This window comes from Vollenhovia emeryi, unplaced genomic scaffold, assembly GCF_000949405.1.
Source record: "Vollenhovia emeryi isolate VEMERY1.0 unplaced genomic scaffold, V.emery_V1.0 DF940831.1, whole genome shotgun sequence".
NCBI classification, from domain to species: Eukaryota; Metazoa; Arthropoda; class Insecta; order Hymenoptera; family Formicidae; genus Vollenhovia; species Vollenhovia emeryi.
In genome coordinates, this window is record NW_011965535.1 from 1 (window position 1) to 7,029 (window position 7,029).

Below are 7,029 nucleotides of genomic sequence, written 5' to 3' on the forward strand. Positions count from 1 at the left end.
CGGAACCGCACCCTCCTAGACATGGCGAGATGTCTGCTCGTCCAATCAGGGTTACCTTCCAAGTTTTGGGCCGAGGCGATTAACACGGCCAATTACATTCGGAACCGATGTCCGTCGAAAAGTCTTAATGGTCTCACGCCGTATCAACTGTGGACCGGAAACGTTCCTGATGTTGGACATTTCAGGGAGTTCGGATGTCGTGTATATTGCCTGAACTGAGAACCGGGTCGAGGAAAGTTGGATCGACGCTCTAAGGAAGGTATTTTCCTAGGCTATTCCACTGAGTCCAAAGGTTTTAGGGTATGGCTGCCCGAAGAAAATAAAGTCGTTATTTCGCGCGACGTCAAGTTTATTGAGGACATAAAGTTACGTTCCGAGGAACCCATCTCGTCATCAAACGGCGAACCGGAGGAGAAAGAACTAACCGAGAAAACGGATGAAAAATCCAAATTTGTCGACATCGAATTACCTTCTGTTGAGGAACAAGCAAATGAAGAGATTGACGAAGAGGACACTGTTCCAGAGCCACCACAGGTCTCATCCAGGGGGCGAGGAAGACCGAGGATCCTGAGGACCGGAGAGAGAGGAAGGCCCCGAAAGGTCTATGCATCCGCCTATAGTCGCTCTTATATCCGAGGTACCGATGAAACAGGCATTATCGAGTCCAGAGGCTGAGGAATGGCACGATGCCATGGTATTGGAAGTCAAATCGATTTTACGTAATAATACATGGGAACTCATCAACCGACCAAAAGATTCTACCACCATTGGGAGTCGAATTGTCTTGCGGAATAAGTTCAACCCGGACGGAACTATTCACAGACGCAAGGCTCGACTGGTTGCTCAGGGATTCAGTCAGCAACCCGGTCTACATTTCAAAGAGACCTTCGCGCCCGTAGCACGTCAAGGATCAATACGCCTGCTCGCGTCGTTAGCTGCTCATCTTGGAATGAAAATGCACCATTTCGATATAACGACCGCTTACCTGAACGGAGATATCGACGAACGGATTTTGATGGAACCACCAAAGCAATTGGCTGGAATATTGAGGACGATCTCAGAAAACAAGGACAATCAAGATCTGGCCATCGAAGCTGATAAGATGATGCAGGATTTATCAAGCGGGGACAAGGTGTGTCTACTAAAGAAATCTCTATACGGTCTTCGCCAAGCCGGGAGAAGTTGGTACAAGAAACTACGTCGTGCACTAGAGGATATCGGCGCTATCTCTTCAGACGCTGACCCCTGTCTGTATTATATCGGAAAAGGGGAGGATTTATGTATAATTGTTACCTATGTTGACGACATTTTGTTCGCAGCTCGCAACCCCGCAGCTATCACTAGATTCCGCGAAGAGATGTCCAATCGATTCGATATCAAGGATCTTGGTGAAGTAGGCTACTGTCTAAATGTGGAATTCAACGTTGGGCAAAACAAGGTAACCATGCATCGAGGTTACATCGATGATATACTCAGGCGTTTTGGGATGAGCGACTGTAATCCCGTCAGTACTCCAATGGATACTTCTGTGAAGCTGACCAAGGAGGACGAGGACTCAAGGGAAGAGGAGTCAAATTTCCCTTATCGAGAACTTGTAGGTGCCTTAACTTACCTAGCCGTAGGCGCGCCCCGACATTAGTTTTGCAGTCAGCTATTTGGGACAATTTAATAATTGCTATGGCAAGGAACACTGGACTGCAGCAAAACGGGTCCTTCGTTATCTAAAGGGATCTAGAGATCTAGGTCTGATCTATAAGCGAGATTCTAAGCCTATCGAAGGTTTTGTTGATGCCGATTGGGGCAACTGTCCAGAGGATCGGCGTTCTTATACAGGCTTCCTGTTCAAATTGTCTGGTAGCCCTATATCTTGGGACTCTAGGAAGCAACCAACGGTCGCCTTATCATCCACCGAGGCGGAATACATGGGGCTGACCGAATGTGCCAAGGAGGCTATCTACCTACATAAATTTCTGGAGCAGCTGGGATTTCCTGACCTGGCCGACATCACCATCTACAACGATAATCTAGGAGCGTTGAAATTGGCTCAAAACCCTGTATATCATTCTCGGAGCAAGCATATTGATATGCGACATCACTTTATCCGGGAAGTTCTGAGCCACAATTTTTTGAAGATTGCTCATGTCTCTACAAATGACATGCCCGCGGATATGCTCACTAAAGGATTGTCCAGACCAAAGCATTCGAAGTGTGCAGAGATGTCTGGACTCGGACGCATCCCCAGTAAACTTCATCGACCGTAGATCGAGGGGGCGTGTTAGCGCATGGTAATATTCATATCAATCCACGATCGCTCTGCGTTAACATGGGGCGCTGACATCTGTTGTACATTGAGAGTACTCGTACTACTAACGCTCGCGCCATTACTCTGTACGTAGTCGAGCCCGCGCTTTATTATCCCGCCTGCGCTTTATTCGACTGTATTAATAAACGTGTTTAAGTGCAGACTGCCGTGTTCTTATACTGACCCCGGCTATCCTTACGATAATTTTAACAGTGTCAAACCTAACCCTAACTGCCAATCTGAAGTGTACCGTTAGCTTATACGAAGAGCAATGATACGTTTATTAAAAGTAATTTTTAAAGAGATTATATACAAAAATGAGTTTTCGTATTATATCCGGGTGCAAAAATCGGAAATGTGAGAAAAACTTTGATCAAGAGGAAAAAGAAAACGTAATGAAACGTCCGTTTTTATTTCACTCGTAAGTATATGAGCTATTGCGTTTTTTTATATACTTTACATTTTAATACTTTAAATATAATTTAGCATATATTGAAGCTTAACGATCTTATTTCTTGATTTATATTTGTTTATATATAGTATATGAATATGATCTAATTATATTACTATTATTATTACAGATAGTGAGCAAGGGAATATACAAGAGATCTCTGTCATGTTATTAAAAATACACAACATTAATTCTGAAAAAATTCACCGTTCAACTAGTATTTCTATAGAGAGAATATAATTTACCAAGTACAAAGTAAAAGTGAAATTAATGTAAATAATTTAAATAATGTAAATAATGTAAATTATTGTAAATATAATGCACATGTGATAAAAGGGATAAAAATTATATTGTTTTTTGTATAAACATATTTTATTGACCTTTAAATAATATAAGCTTATTATACTTGTGTCTTTCACTCAATTGTTTTGTCTTTATATGATGTGACAGTCTTACTTTGGAATATAACATAATAACACCACGTAACAAATTATTTCTATGGTTGGTAAAAAAAGTTTGATCATTGATGTGTTCCTTTAATTTTGCAAACATATTACTATCATGTATGAACTCTTGCATTACTGTATATGTGAAATTATGTATATTAAAGTGTTCGAAAGTTTTATTTGTATACGTGAAATTATTTATAGCTTTTTCTGTTATTTTACAAATATATATAAGATCTCGTGATGGATATAATAATGGACCTTTATTTTTTATATTTATTAAGTTGACATGTGTATCTGTAGATTTTCCTATTAAAGTGTCGAGACATACAGCACAATGTAATGTTTTCGTAAGTTTTTTTAATACATGTATATATCCTGCTATATAATTAATAACTTCCATTTTGTATTCTGTAATAGAACATGAATATTGTGTTTGTAATAAATAATCATGGTCGCTATTCTGTTCAATATGAAAAATATCACGCCACTGTGTTTGTGAAACTGTATCTGTAGTTGCATTTATGATATTAATTGGCTGTGCAGATAACACGTTCAGTATTGTAATGTCTTCCAATGGTATACAATTGCCACTATTTTTATCTTGTAATTCCGTGTGTACAATTAATTTTTAATACGCAGATTTGAAGTGTTGAACAGTGGGATTATTATTATATCCATGATGAGATCTCAAATTACTAAAAATTAATTCAAGATGATCCTGACTCAATTTATACGTAGGAAAGTACTTAATAAAATCGTTATCAATGCATACAAATTTGTACATGTGTAACAAACTTTTAATATTTATTAAAAATCCGAGGAATGCAGTTTTTACTTTGGACTTAAGTACATTTCTACGATCTTTTACAATTGACAATGATTTGATATAATCTGTACATTCTTGAAGTTTTTGATCAATTTGAACATAATTATTGCTATGTAGAGGCTTTTTGAAACCATGTTGTTTTAAATTTTTGGAGTTAAATATATCGAAGAGATCATTGAATAGAGTTATGAATTTTATAGTTGGAGAACAATCTTTAAACTCCGATAATTGTAATTTATCTTTACATATTGACATAGCATTAGCCACGGAATAACTTAATAACTGTGTTGCTAGTTTTACTTTCATTTTGTTATTGTGATATTGTACATGTTTAGTCGTGAATTTATTTGCTAAATGAAGGCCTTCTGCATTTTGCAATTCGTGCAATGCTTCAACATGTTTCCATTTAATTATGTTTCCAGCTTTGTCATACAGTTCTTTTACGGTACCTAGTACATTTCGTACTAATTTCACCATATGGCACGGATCCAGAAATGCATACACATAGCTGTCATTAGCTGGATGTTTAAACCACGGCTGAAACATCAATTGCTGTGTGTCAAAATTACATCCAAGTCTTTGTAGCATGCTTATATTCGATAATAAACCATCACATGTTAATGAAATAATTAACAATCCTGCTTCCTCAACAGCTGTTAAACATTGTGTTATTAAATTGCCTTTTTGCTCGGTACTTAGGCCATTAACTAAATAATACGCAATAGGTAACTTCCAATATGCATTAATGCACACGACGCAAAATACTAACGCTTCTTTAGCAAGTTTAGTTTTATCACATTCGATATCATTGCCGTAATCTACATAACCTATGAATTTACCCTGACAATAATGAAGATGTTGCCGTATAGCCATTTCTTCAAATATTAGCGTACCTATTAATTTTAATATACGAAATGGAATCAGCAAATTTACGTATAGCCGCTAACGCATCAGAATTTATGCCCGGTTCTCCACTAAACGAACGGTACCATTTTGATATGGTTTTAGAATGTGGCAAACAATTATAAAATTTAGAACGAACATAGTTATATGCTCGTGGAGAATAATAATGTAAAGTTAAAGCAAACTTGCGTATGTTAGGTTCATACATTTTTGGTACACGTAATTTTTTTCGTTTTCGTATTTCTCGTTTAATAAGTTCTTTCGTACCTGCATCAAAATCCTGCAGTACATCGAGTTCTTCTTCTGTAAGAAGATTTTTCTTTGACAATTCCTTGAACATGTGCCGTATTGACTTAAGCTTGTTTTGTGCGGTTCGTTGCTTATAAGTGCTGATAGCCAGTTTCCTTTTCAAAGTTGCCATTTCCTGTTTGTGTGCTTTTCGTAGTCGCTTCTTTGATGGTGAATTAAAAATTCTATCTGGAGAAATACTTGTAGAACGGTGAATTCTATCAGAATGAATGTTGGGTGTTTTTGATACAGAGATTTCTTCTATATTCCCTTGCTCATTATCTGTAATAATAATAGTAATATAATTAGGTCATATTCATATGCATAAATAAATATAAATCAAGGAATAAGAACGTTAAGCTTTAATATATGCTAAATTATATAAAAAGTATATAAATTTATTATTACGTATCATAATACTAACCAGTTTCATCATTATACTCATGAAGTGTTTTGCCAGTTTCTATCAGGTTGCTGAAATATTCTTCAGATAGCTGAAATATACAAAAATTAAATATTTCATTATTATATTGTAGAATATAAAACATTATTATTATTATTATCTCTCGTTATGTATTTACGAATGGAACAGCATTTCTTTTTAATATTCGACGACAGATATTTTGCTCGTAGTGCTTTTCTTTAAAATGGGCAGAAGACACGGCACCCCATTTTGGAGGATCATACGATGATAAGTGTATTGCTTGCAACCAAGTTTGCCGCTTCTTAATGTCTTTTGGTAATCTAAATGAATAATTCAATTATTAAAAACATACGAAATTATATAACCTAAACGCAATAGCTCATATACCTACGAGTGAAATGAAAACGGACGTTTCATTATGTTTTCTTTTTCTTCTTGTTCGAAGTGTTTTTCGATCTTCCGATTTTTGCAACCGGATACAATACAAAAACTCATTTTTGTAGATATATAATCACTTTAAAATTCACTTTTAATAAAAGTATCACTGCTCTCCGTATCGGTACACTTCGGATTCGCAGTTATGGTTAGGTTTGACACGATACAACGTATCAAACCCGAATGTTTCCGAGACTAACCGAAGTTTATCGAACCTATCCGTTATTTCCCCTTACCGCGTTTATCACACCCCCCTGGCCCATAACAGCACTTTATGCTCTGTCTATCTTTTCTTAAGTTTATGAGGGGATCATGGAGAATGTATAAGGAGACCGAACTAGATCTGGATCACGTCACCGAAAGTGGGCCGACATTTTTGCCATCCAGTGAATCAAAATTTTGCCACTTGTAGCGCTGGCGTCTCCTTACGCGATTAAGAATTCGCTCATGAGTTACCGATCTTGATCTCGTAGATACAGCGTATAACTGTTGTTATCTGGTGCTCAATTTCTGAAACTTACGAAAATTACAAAAGTGAGTGAATATTTATAATTTCAATCTGTGAATTCGCTCACTTTTGTAATCTCCACAAGTTTCAGAGATACACAATCCATCTCCTCATCTTATTTACAGATCGGATGTATATTATATAACCACGAAAGCTTCAGGCATATGACAACCATGTGTCACGTACGAATGCGAATGGAGTTATAAATTACGGGCAGTTCGGTCTCCTTATACATTCTCCATGGAACACGTGTTCCTTACGGCTTACGTTTTTCTCTGCCTTACCTTATGTCTACGGCTACGTCAGTCTTAAGCGCTTACGGATAGTTGTCTGCTATCAGCCATAGTCTATCGTGACGTTATCTCTCTCTCTCTCTCTCTCTCTCTCTCTCTCTCTCTCTCTCTCTCTCTCTCTCTCTCTCTCCCCTCTCCCTCCCTCTCTCT

General features: G+C 37.2%; 1 pseudogene; it reads right to left on the minus strand.

The window, feature by feature from the left end:
• Nucleotides 1–4,415: 4,415 nt before the first annotated feature.
• Nucleotides 4,416–6,158, minus strand: LOC105555716 (annotated as a pseudogene).
• Between the last annotated feature and the right edge of the window lie 871 nt (nt 6,159–7,029).